The sequence below is a fragment of the Pinus tabuliformis genome, chromosome 1_1 (genome assembly GCF_031772625.1).
Source record: "Pinus tabuliformis cultivar Carrire ecotype Pingquan chromosome 1_1, CPIR1, whole genome shotgun sequence".
In the NCBI taxonomy this organism is placed as follows: Eukaryota; Viridiplantae; Streptophyta; class Pinopsida; order Pinales; family Pinaceae; genus Pinus; species Pinus tabuliformis.
The window spans coordinates 700,405,869-700,418,432 of NC_142297.1; the positions used below are offsets into that span (position 1 = coordinate 700,405,869).

General features: G+C 44.2%; 1 pseudogene across 1 annotated transcript; it reads left to right on the forward strand.

The window, feature by feature from the left end:
• The first annotated feature begins 3,337 nt into the window (after window positions 1-3,337).
• LOC149215427 (photosystem II CP47 reaction center protein pseudogene) lies at window positions 3,338-5,519 on the forward strand (annotated as a pseudogene). Its single transcript, XR_016251033.1, has 2 exons — window positions 3,338-5,205; window positions 5,256-5,519. The product of XR_016251033.1 is annotated as a photosystem II CP47 reaction center protein pseudogene (transcript).
• The last annotated feature ends 7,045 nt before the right edge of the window (window positions 5,520-12,564 follow it).

The following is a 12,564-nucleotide window of genomic DNA, read 5'->3' on the forward strand; positions in this document are numbered from 1 at the left end:
CTTGATCGAACCAAGCCTCCGCAGTTTTAGGATCTCCCTGTCGAATGGCCTGTTCTCCTCGGTCGGGATAGGTAAACTTGGAAAAGTTTTCTTCCCTCAGAACCGTACTTGAGAGTTTCCTACCTCATACGGCTCAATCCACTATTCTTTAGTCCTCTACCAAAATTTCCAAAGAATTGGAGATGATTCATTGGGAGTTCATATTAACCAAAGGACCAAAAAAAGTCAATGACATGAGTTTCTGATTTAACTTCCAATCAATTCAATGATCAGGTTCTATCTTTTCTCCTACCCTCAAAAAGATGAAGTATATCTCTTTCTATACTTCAGATTGATTGTCCAAATCAAAGTCTTTTTGCAAGGTAACTATCTCAGTTCCGTATAGAATTTTTGGAGAGTACTCTCTGGCTGGAGTACTTCACATCTTTAGGATCTGATGCTACACCGCTGCTCAATAGCTTAGTAGATCAACTCTATTACATAAGTTGATTCCTGATTCTTGTCAATGAGCAGATTTGATCGTATCAGCCCGAACCTTCTTTCAATAATTGATCTTTATGGTGCTTCCATCATCAATTGAATTTATTATCCATGGAATATTTAGGCTCTATCTATTCATATTCGGGCTCCTATGAGAGTTTTTTTCGCTACAGCTGATAAAATACCGTTACTTGGGACGGTGCATATGTAGAAAGCCTTTTCTTTTGTCCTTACTCAGTTATTAACTAAGTTATTCTATGGTACAGATAGTCGCACGTAATGACAGATCAAGGCCGTATTATTAAGAGCTTGTGGTAAGGATGGGTTCCGTTCTAATGCTTGGAAATAATATTCCAAAGCCTTCGTATGTTCCCCATTACTTGTATGCACAAGACCTATATTATATAGTATATAACTTCGATCATAAGGATCAGTTTCCAGTCGCATAGCTTCATAATAATTTTGTAAAGCTTCCGCATATTCCCCTTCCGATTGAGCTGACATTCGTTACGGTCGTTCATTCCATTGAAATGATCTCCGCTTCAAAACCGTACATGAGATTCCCACCTCATACGGCTCCTCCTTTCTTTACAGTAGGTAATATGGGGAGTAATCCGTGGAATTGAAAAAAAAAAAAAAAAGATTCTGACCCAATATTATGAATTAACAGGGGCTAGTGTATTTCCAATGAATCTCTAGCCATCCTTCTTGCAAAGATTCTTTTCCAAATACCAAGGATCTTACTACTAGGAATGGAACCTCTAACAATTTCTTTGTTCTTAACGCCCTGTATTCTCCGGGGATTAATCACTTCAACAATCTCCGATGGTTCCATTATAAGGGTATCCGAAGTACAAACGAGATGGATGTTTGTTGTCCCAACCATTCTCACTACCCTTCAGAAAAGGGTAATGCATATGGGCTATAACGAAGCTTTTGTGTTGTCGATTTCCATACGTAGTGCTTTCTCCCCTCATGCGCGCCTATCAAATAGGTTCAACTATACAAGCAAGGCCTATTGCATAGGTGTAACCTTTCGCTCGGTACTAAAATCCTCAGGAGATGAAAGCATCTAAAGGTGCATTGACCGGGGATACACGACAGAAGGAATTGTTCTATCTCCAGAACTCACCTTCACTGAGCGTAAGTTTTATTTTACCCAATTTTTATTCCCGAATACCTTACCTTTTCTTTCCCCAAAAAAGAAGAACGGAAAAATATCAAATCACACCATCTCTGTAATAGGTAAGTGCTTCTTTCTCCCCCGGAGCCATCGGGATTATTCGCAATAATATATCTGCTACAATTGTAAATTACGATCAAATCAAATCTATGGAAGCATTGGTTTATACATTCCTGTTGAGCGAAACCGCCCATCATAGCCATAGTGGACCACTTCCCATTGAGACGTATTTTCATAACTCCTATATCTACAACTGCCACAAGTGAAGCATGATTGGGTAATACGCCAATTTGACCACTATTAGTAGATAGAATTATTTCTTTAACTTCTGAATCCCAAATGACTCGATTAGGAGACAGTACACGAAGATTTAGGGTCATTTTCAGAATTAACTTTCCATGCTGGAGTTTATAGCCTTCGCGGTAGCTTCATCAATATTACCCACCAAATAAAAAGACTGTTCGATAAGACCATCTAATTCTCCAGAAAGGATCATTTGAAAACCTCTAATTGTTTCCATGAGACCCACATATTTGCCCGGGGAACCTGTGAATACCTCTGCTACGAAAAAGGGTTGTGATAGGAAACGTTCAATTTTTCTTGCTCTTGCCACGATTAAACGATCTTCCTCCGATAATTCATCCAGTCCAGGAATAGCTATAATGTCTTGAAGTTCCTTATAACGTTGTAAAGTTTGCTTAACCCCTTGTGCAGTTTCGTAATGTTCTTCGCCTACGATCCAAGGTTGGAGCATAGTCGATGTTGAATCTAAAGGATCCACTGCTGGATAGATACCCTTCGCAGCTAATCCTCTCGATAGTACGGTAGTAGCATCTGAATGTGCAAATGTCGTAGCAGGAGCAGGGTCGGTCAAGTCGTCAGCAGGTACATAAACTGCTTGAATCGAGGTTATGGATCCCTTTTTTGTGGAAGTAATTCTCTCTTGCAAAGAACCCATTTCCGTGCTAAGAGTTGGCTGATAACCCACGGCGGAAGGCATTCTGCCTAATAGGGCGGATACCTCTGATCCCGCTTGGACAAAACGGAAGATGTTATCAATAAATAATAGTACGTCTTGCTCATTGACATCTCGGAAATATTCGGCCATGGTTAGAGCAGTTAAACCGACTCTCATGCGAGCTCCCGGTGGTTCATTCATCTGACCATAGACCAGAGCCACTTTTGATTCTGATATTTTTTGTTCATCAATTACTCCCGATTCTTTCATTTCCATGTAAAGATCATTCCCTTCACGGGTACATTCTCCTACTCCTCCAAATACAGATACCCCTCCATGAGCCTTAGGAATGTTGTTGATCAACTCCATAATGAGTACTGTTTTACCCACTCCAGCTCCTCCAAATAAACCAATTTTTCCCCCACGGCGGTAAGGAGCCAAAAGATCTACTACTTTAATGCCTGTTTCGAAGATGGATAATTTTGTATCCAACTCTGTAAAGGCGGGAGCAGGTCTATGAATAGGAGATGTTATGCCAGCATCTACAGGACCCAAATTATCGACAGGTTCTCCAAGAACATTGAAAATTCGTCCGAGAGTAGCTCCACCAACTGGAACACTTAGAGGAGCTCCCGTGTCAATCACTCTCATTCCTCTCGTCAAACCATCTGTAGCACTCATAGCTACAGCTCTAACCTTATGATTTCATAACCTGTTCCATCATTAGCAATGTCCAAGTGAATAGATGTTCACTTTCGAGATGATCCGGGTCTAGCTCGATAACATGATCTCTTCCAATCCAATGTGAGAAAGTTACATAGTGTCTACTTTTTCCGATAAAGGGGTGTTTGCATGGGTTTGCCTTGGTATCGCGTTCATACCGTCGTATTGAATGATCCTGGACGGTTAATTTCTGTACATATAATGCATACAGCTCTAGTTGTTGGTTGGGCTGGTTCAATGACTCTGTACGAATTAGCAGTTTTTGATCCATCCGATCCTGTTCTTGATCCAATGTGGAGACAAGGTATGTTCGTTATACCTTTTATGACTCGTTTGGGAATAAAGGATTCATGGAGTGGATGGAACATCACCGGAGAAACTGTAATTAATCCCGGTATTTGGAGTTATGAAGGTGTGGCCGTGGCACATATCGTGTTTTCTAGCGTGTGCTTTTTGGCAGCTATCTGGCATTGGGTATATTGGGATCTGGACATATTCTGTGATGAACGTACGGGAAAAAGTTGTTTAGATTTGCCAAAAGTATTTGGAATTCATTTATTCCTCTCAGGAGTAGCTTGTTTCGGATTTGGAGCATTTCATGTAACGGGTTTGTATGGTCCTGGGATATGGGTGTCTGATCATTATGGACTAACTGGAAAAATACAACCAGTGGATCCAGCATGGGGAGCTGAAGGTTTTGATCCTTTTGTTCCAGGAGGAATAGCTTCTCATCATATAGCAGCGGGTATTTTGGGTATATTAGCAGGTCTATTCCATCTCAGTGTTCGTCCTCCCCAACGTTTATACGTAGGATTACGCATGGGGAATATTGAAACGGTCCTATCCAGCAGTATTGCTGCTGTGTTTTTTGCAGCTTTCATTGTTGCTGGGACCATGTGGTATGGCTCCGCAACTACTCCGGTCGAATTATTCGGTCCCACTCGTTACCAGTGGGATCAGGGATACTTCCAACAAGAAATAGATCGACGGGTTCGTGCCGGTCTAGCCGAAAATTTAAGCCTATCAGAAGCTTGGTCCAAAATTCCCGAGAAACTCGCTTTTTATGATTACATTGGTAATAATCCAGCTAAGGGGGGGGTTATTCAGAGCAGGTGCAATGGACAATGGAGATGGAATAGCTGTTGGTTGGTTAGGACACCCTATCTTCAAAGATAAGGAGGGAAATGAGCTTTTTGTACGTCGTATGCCTACCTTTTTCGAAACATTTCCAGTAGTTCTGGTGGACAAAGAAGGAATTGTGAAAGCCGATGTTCCTTTTAGGAGGGCAGAATCAAAGTATAGTGTTGAACAAGTAGGTGTAACTGTTGAGTTCTATGGTGGTGGACTTGACAGGGTCAGTTTTGGTGATCCTGCTATAGTTAAAAAATACGCTAGACGTGCTCAATTAGGTGAAATTTTTGAATTAGATCGTGCTACTCTAAAATCTGATGGTGTTTTTCGTAGTAGTCCAAGGGGTTGGTTTACTTTTGGACATGCTACATTTGCTCTCCTTTTCTTTTCTGGACACATTTGGCATGGTGCTAGGACCTTATTCAGAGATGTTTTTGCTGGTATCGACTCGGATCTGGATGATCGAATAGAATTTGGAGCATTCCAAAAACTGGGAGATCCAACTACTAAAAGACAAGTGGTATGATATTGCTCCTATCTCTTCTCTAATAAATATTAGTACGAAAGCTATCTCCATAATTGTAAATTACGATCAAATCAAATCTATGGAAGCATTGGTTTATACATTCCTGTTGGTATCGACCCTAGGGATAATCTTTTTCGCTATTTTCTTCCGAGAACCACCCAAACTTCCGACTAAAGGGGGAAAATAATTTTGCTTCTCCAAATCGTCATTCTTTCTCTCCCATCAAAGAAAGAATGACCTTCCCTATAGGGAAGGTCATTCTTTCAATTAGTCCTCGTGATCCTCAAAAGGATCCCTAAGTTGTTTAGAGGGTTGCCCAAAGGCGGTGTATAGGGCATAACCAGTAAAGCTTACAAGTAAACAAGATATGGAGATGGTGACTAAGGTTGCAGTTTCCATTATTAGGTGATCCCAATATCATGGTATGTTTACCATATAATAACAAAGTTAACAGATCTCAACCAATACAATAGTTTCTATGGCTACACAGACCATTGATGATACCTCCAAAACCACGCCAAAAGAAACCCTTGTAGGAACGACCTTAAAACCGCTTAATTTAGAATATGGTAAAGTAGCTCCTGGATGGGGAACTACTCCTCCTATGGGTTTTGCAATGGCTCTATTTGCAGTATTCCTATCTATTATCTTGGAGATTTATAATTCTTTCGTTTTATTGGATGGGATTCCGGTTAGTTGGGGCTGAGGAACTCCAAAATTCACCTGGTGAGCTCTTGAAGAAAAAAAAAGAACTGAGGGATTCAAACCCAGACCAAATAGTGGCTTTGAGTTTTTAGCTTATCTTGTTCCAATAGTTTGATCGTGTAAATTCGCTAGTCAAAAGGTGGCCTATGGCAATATACCTATTGGATAAAAGTTCACATTTTCCTTGCACTAGGAAGCGCAAGCCCCTCCGGGTCCTTGCCCCTCCTATTTCTTCTCTGGCGGCTTCGCACCTTTTCGTCTCCAATTAGATATTACTCTCCGAAGAACTGACTTGTATACTAGTAGTTATTTCTCTACAGCTTAAGATCTTCACTCCAATGGACAGACTCTCTTTAGGCTAGTTAGGGGGACCAAGGAGAACCTATTGATAGGGTGAATTCAGGAAGCAAAGAGGTGGCTTCTCTACTATATTTGGATCACAAGGAGCATAAGAGCCTAGTATCATTACCGGTAAGTGAGTTGGAGGTTCGAGGGTATAGAACATGGGGACAATTTATTATCCCTCGATGGGTACATGAGATTGTCTCATATTGGGAGTGAGAGAAACTCAAGTAGAAAGAAAGCTAAGCATCAAGTGCATCAACTCTGGGATCAACTACCTACTATCAGTATCACGTGTATCAAATCTAGGATTATTGACAGCTTAAAGTAGCCTCATTGAGTAGCCCCTAATTAGGCCCCATTGAAGCCCCATTGAGTCGTCCCCTCTCCCTGTGGATTCGCCAAGCGGATTGATTGGATCATCTGGGTACTAAGCCCATCCCAGCGGCTTCAATTAGCCGAGCCCAGCCCAATTATCCCAGTTTATGAGAAAATATGAGTATCCAAGCCCAGCTATGACTAGCATTTTTCTTTCTGTATGGCTATGAGTACCGGCGGCTCTGACTACCATCTATTAGCAATGCCCTTCTGGCTATATCAACTATGATTGGCTGTCGACCACCTTCTGGTTATGACTGACAACAAACAGACATTGACTAGCGGCATCGACTCCTGGCCTCAACTATGGGCTATCGTCAATGAGAACTAACTATAAGTGGCACTGACTGACCTTCAATCGAGTACTCCCGACGAGTACTCCTCTTTCCTGTCTATCGGAACTTTCTGGGAATGATTGATTGGGAATGATCTTCATTCAAGCGCAATGACAACAGGCTATCAGCGACCACAGGCTATTGACTATGATCAATTACTTGGCACAGACTAGAGCTATATGCCCTGAGTATACCTTTGATGAGTGTAGCCATTATGAGTATAGCTTCCCAAGAGTATGGCTTCTTTCTGACACTGAGGAGTAGTTGCACTGAGTAGCTGCAGTGACCATAGCTTCTAGACTTACCTAGCTCCTATGCATTGATTGTTTCCAGCCAAGCTCGGTTAAGTATCCCGGTAGCCAAGCGGAGTAGCGCAGTCTGAGTAACCAAGCCAAGCAGCGATTGAGAGTATCCAAGCATTTGATTAGCGCAGCAGCCACCAGCCCAGTAGATTAGCCCGGTCGAATAGCGCAGTAGCCATCCCAGTTTCATGGCGCAGCAGCCACCAGCCCAGTTGAGTCGCAAAGTATAGTACCCAAGTAGAGTATCAAAGTCGAGTATTCCAGTAGCCAAGCCCATAAACCAAGCCGAGCAGCCGGGGATCCAAGCAGCGTAGCAAAGCCCGGCTATGACCGGCTTACAATGATTGGCTATCGATACAATGGACCGTCTGTCAAGTACTCCCGACAGGGCCTCCCGGCTATGACTATTGGCTATTGATACAATGACCTTAAGGCGCCCTGGCAATGCTCGGCTATGACTCCTGGCTATTGGCAAAGATAACCGGCTATTTGCACTGACCGTAAGGCAATGAGAACAGGCACTGAGTGTCTATGACAACCGGTTATAAGCTATGACCTTCTGTCGCAGATGTCTATGTCAGGTACTTTATGTGCTGGCTATGTCCGGTGCTTATTGTGTTATGGCTGGTATGAGTGGGTAAAACTGTATGGGCTACGTTAGGTGCTTATTGCGGTATGTCCGTTATGTATGGCTAAGTGTCTCTATGGCTATGACTGTCAATGACGACTGGCTAGGAGTACCGGCTATAGTGACAAGGCCTCCCATCTCTTGGCAATGACTCCTGGCTATGATTGTCTATGTGGTTGCTCTATGTACCAGCTATGTGAGGTGCTCAATTTTCTATTTGAACTGATGCATGAGGAGACCGGCAGAGCCCGTAAGTCATAGTTCGGTCTTGTATTTTTTCTTTTCTTTTTGAGAGCCAGCTACTAATGCAAGTAGCCAAACACCTTTAGCTCCTAAACGTCATTGGGTAATTATCCCTACCGAGTACTTCTATTGGGGTTCAGCTGATAGGTTGTTCCCTTTACCTCGGTCCTCCTTCTACTCTTGGGTGATTTTCCCTCCCGCGCTACTCACTGGGGCTGCTAAACGAACCATGCTGCTAATCATTGGGGCTGCTAAACGAACCATGCAAGTCGTTATCATCCAATCAGTGACCTAACCCAGTCAGTCTGGTTGTCATCCCCACCTCCTAACTACGGGGTGATAAGCCCCACCTCTATACTAGGTTTTCATCCCTACCTCCTTTACGCTAGGATGCTGGGCTGGTAATCACCCCTAAGCTACTATGGGCTGGTCATCCCTCCCTAAATATGTAATATGTATATATACGTATATATATATATATATCTTATCTGTGTGTGTATTCCCGTATGGGTCCTCTCCTCTGTGTGTAGCTGAGCAGCCCGGTGTAGCTCAGCCCATCCGAGTCGATTAGCGTAGCCTCGGGGATTAGAACGTATTAGAGCCAGTGGATGAAAGCCAGTGGATGAAAGCAGTCGATTAGGCAAGCCAAGTGGATTAGCCAAGCCCATTGGATTAACGGAGCCAGGTCGAATAGCGTAGCCCAGTCAATTCATGTGGGAATGAGGGGCACGTGAAAGAAAAGCGAACATAGAAGCAATTACGAGAAGGCATCCTCTATAGGTTCCCAAACATAAAAGAATCCATCGCCACACCTGGCTATATGTCTACACCTGTCTATTCACCCCACCTTCCTCAATTCCTAAGCAGAAATTATTTCTAAGTCAGCGGTTCTTTCACCCGTTATGTCCCTTCCTTCTTTCTCCCCTTATTTCCTTTCTGCCTTCCCCAGTTAATCGCTATCGCTCATGGCTTCCATCAAGGTAGGAGAGGTGGGCGCAGATACATATGGAGTTCCAGAAACAAGGGTGGTTGTAGGTACTGGAACATAAGCTGGTGAATCTGCTGGTTTAAGTGGATCAACTGAAGCTGTTACTCAGCAAACCGCCTATGCTTCTAGTGATGCTTCAACCAGGTAAACTGTAACTAGGCGCTCTACTCCTACCTTTCTTGCTCTAACCTTTGTCTCTGCTGCCTTCGCTCTAGCTTGCTTTGCTACTTATGCAATCACAACTCGGTAATTGACTGGCTTTAGAACTATAATTGATGGGGAAGCAGCTGCTGGGTCAATGAATGAAACTGTAGCTTCAATTGCGACTGATGAATTGCTTGCTCGGATCAGCTGCTTATTCCTTTGCCGTGGAATCTGCGCCTAAAGACTCCGCCACTGGGACTCGGTCAAAAGAATCTACTGCGGGTGATGTTGCCATCTTTTACTCTGCTACCTATGCTGCTTTATCATTCACTGGTTCTGACTCAGGTACCGGGCGAAGGTAAGCTGGAACCATAAGGGATGCTGCAGGCTTTCAAACTGATGGATCAACTCGGTAAAGGATAGAAAAGGCAAATTATATGGCAAAGGCTTTCAGGAAGAACAAAAAAGGCTCATTCATAAATAGCGAAGTCAATAGTCCGATCCTAGACTAGCAATAGGGGCGTAGCCTATTGGTAGGTAATTAGTCACTATTGGTCAAATGGGTTAGGAAATGAAAACTGTGGTGGACCAGGACTATGTCTTAAGCGTGGACCAGACCACTAGCTTTGTTATTGAATACCACTTGTAAAGGCTATGACAACATACCCTATATACAAGAATTCTGGTCCTAAAACTACCCCGCCTATCTTAGTTCCCAAGTAACCAAGCTGCGAGCAAGCCAAGTAACCAACTTGGACCTAGCAGTAGTAAGCTATCGGTTAAGGTGGTCTAATCTAGTGGACTCATCCAAAGAGAAAGCTACGAGCGAAGGTAAGCTGCGACTATATCTCGGTCAACTGGATCAACCGGATCAACGGATTCAAGGTCAACTACTCGCGCTGCTGGTGATGGTAGTAGTTCAGATACTGGGTATAAATCTCAATCTGGAGAAGTAACTTAGTCAACCGCCTTAGCTTCTAGCTCAGATGCCTTCACGATTGATCGTAGAGCTGATTTGCTAAAGCCTTTCTTTGAAGCCAGAGGTTTATGAGAGTTTTCCGGGAACGAACAAAGCAGTCTCACTTTACAGTTTCTAGTTGACGCGTTATAATTCACACTTTACGATTAACAGTTCACAGTTTGCGATTCATTATTTGATGTTCGATCTTCATTATTCGATGTTCAATGTTTGTTATTTTCTATTTTCCACTTGAATCAGAAGCAGTAGTTGGGGCATAGAATGCATAGTATATTAAGTGCAGTGGGCAGGCATTAGGAGGTAGCATAGATTAGCATTGGCTGTCTACTATACGACGTGCAAGGGATGGATCAGATCATACTCTTGAAGATAGGCGAGTCCATAGCGATGATACGTGGTTACCACCGAGGACGATAGGTGGTAATTCTGTACGTGCTCCAAACAATCCTGGGTCGGGCATTGCATTGGATGGGTATCGAGCATGGGAATGTACATTTGATTGACTCGACTGGGTTGATTTCGGTGCTTAGTTTCGGGTCTGTGCTTTCGTGATGGTTGAAAAGAAAAGGGTGTTGTTCGATGCGATGGGTCCTGAACTGTGTTCGTTGGGGTTGTTGCTTTCCCTATGCTCTGTTCCGATCTGTGCTTTCCCTCTCGATGGCGGCCCTCTCCTCTCCCTCTCCTTAACAGTCGAGTACCTAAAGGTCCTCTCCTCTCCCTAATGGTCGAGCCCCCTCTCCTCTCCCTCTCCCTTATGGTCGAGTACCTAAAGGTCCTCTCCCGTTGGTCGAGCCTGCTTCCACATCCTCTCCTTAACAGTCGAGCCTGCTTACGCATCCTTGGGGTCGAGTACCTAAAGGTCCTCTCCCGTTGGTCGAGCCTGCTTCCGCATCCTCTCCTTAACAGTCGAGCCTGCTTACGCATCCTTATTAGTCGAGTGTGCTAACGCACCCTAAAGGGTCCTCTCCTTAACAGTCGAGCCTGCTTACGCATCCTTAACAGTCGAGCCTGCTTACGCATCCTTATGGTCGAGTACCTAAAGGTCCTCTCCTCTCCCTAATGGTCGAGCCCCCTCTCCTCTCCCTCTCCCTTATGGTCGAGTACCTAAAGGTCCTCTCCCGTTGGTCGAGCCTACTTCCGCATCCTCTCCTTAACAGTCGAGACTGCTTACGCATCCTTGGGGTCGAGTACCTAAAGGTCCTCTCCCGTTGGTCGAGCCTGCTTCCGCATCCTCTCCTTAACAGTCGAGCCTGCGTACGCATCCTTATTAGTCGAGTGTGCTAACGCACCCTAAAGGGTCCTCTCCCTATGGTCGAGCGCCTCCGGTCCTTAACAGTCGAGCCTGCTTACGCATCCTTAACAGTCGAGCACCTAAAGGTGATGGCGGCCTTAACAGTCGAGCCTGCTTACGCATCCTCTCGATGGCGGCCCTCTCCTTAACAGTCGAGCCCCTCCGGTCCTTATGGTCGAGTACCTAAAGGTCCTCTCCTTATCAGTCGAGCCTGCTTACGCATCCTATGGTCGAGCACCTAAAGGTCCTTATGGTCAAGTACCTAATGGTCGAGCCCCTGCCGGTCCTAACCAGTCAGTTCAGAGAGGGAAAAGTACGGGGAGTGGATCCGAGTTGGTTCCGCGCCCTAATCTTATCAGCGCATCGATCAAGTTGGTTCAGAGAGAAAAGCGCGGGGAGTGGATCCAGTTAGGCTGAGAGAGAGAAAGGGGAATGGATCCTGATCAGTGGACCCGTATCCTCCGTCTCATCTCCGTCCCGGGTCTAGCTCGATAACATGATCTCTTCCAATCCAATGTGAGAAAGTTACATAGTGTCTACTTTTTCCGATAAAGGGGTGTTTGCATGGGTTTGCCTTGGTATCGCGTTCATACCGTCGTATTGAATGATCCTGGACGGTTAATTTCTGTACATATAATGCATACAGCTCTAGTTGCTGGTTGGGCTGGTTCAATGACTCTGTACGAATTAGCAGTTTTTGATCCATCCGATCCTGTTCTTGATCCAATGTGGAGACAAGGTATGTTCGTTATACCTTTTATGACTCGTTTGGGAATAAAGGATTCATGGAGTGGATGGAACATCACCGGAGAAACTGTAATTAATCCCGGTATTTGGAGTTATGAAGGTGTGGCCGTGGCACATATCGTGTTTTCTGGCCTGTGCTTTTTGGCAGCTATCTGGCATTGGGTATATTGGGATCTGGACATATTCTGTGATGAACGTACGGGAAAACGTTGTTTAGATTTGCCAAAAGTATTTGGAATTCATTTATTCCTCTCAGGAGTAGCTTGTTTCGGATTTGGAGCATTTCATGTAACGGGTTTGTATGGTCCTGGGATATGGGTGTCTGATCCTTATGGACTAACTGGAAAAATACAACCAGTGGATCCAGCATGGGGAGCTGAAGGTTTTGATCCTTTTGTTCCAGGAGGAATAGCTTCTCATCATATAGCAGCGGGTATTTTGGGTATATTAGCAGGTCTATTCCATCTCAGTGTTCGTCCTC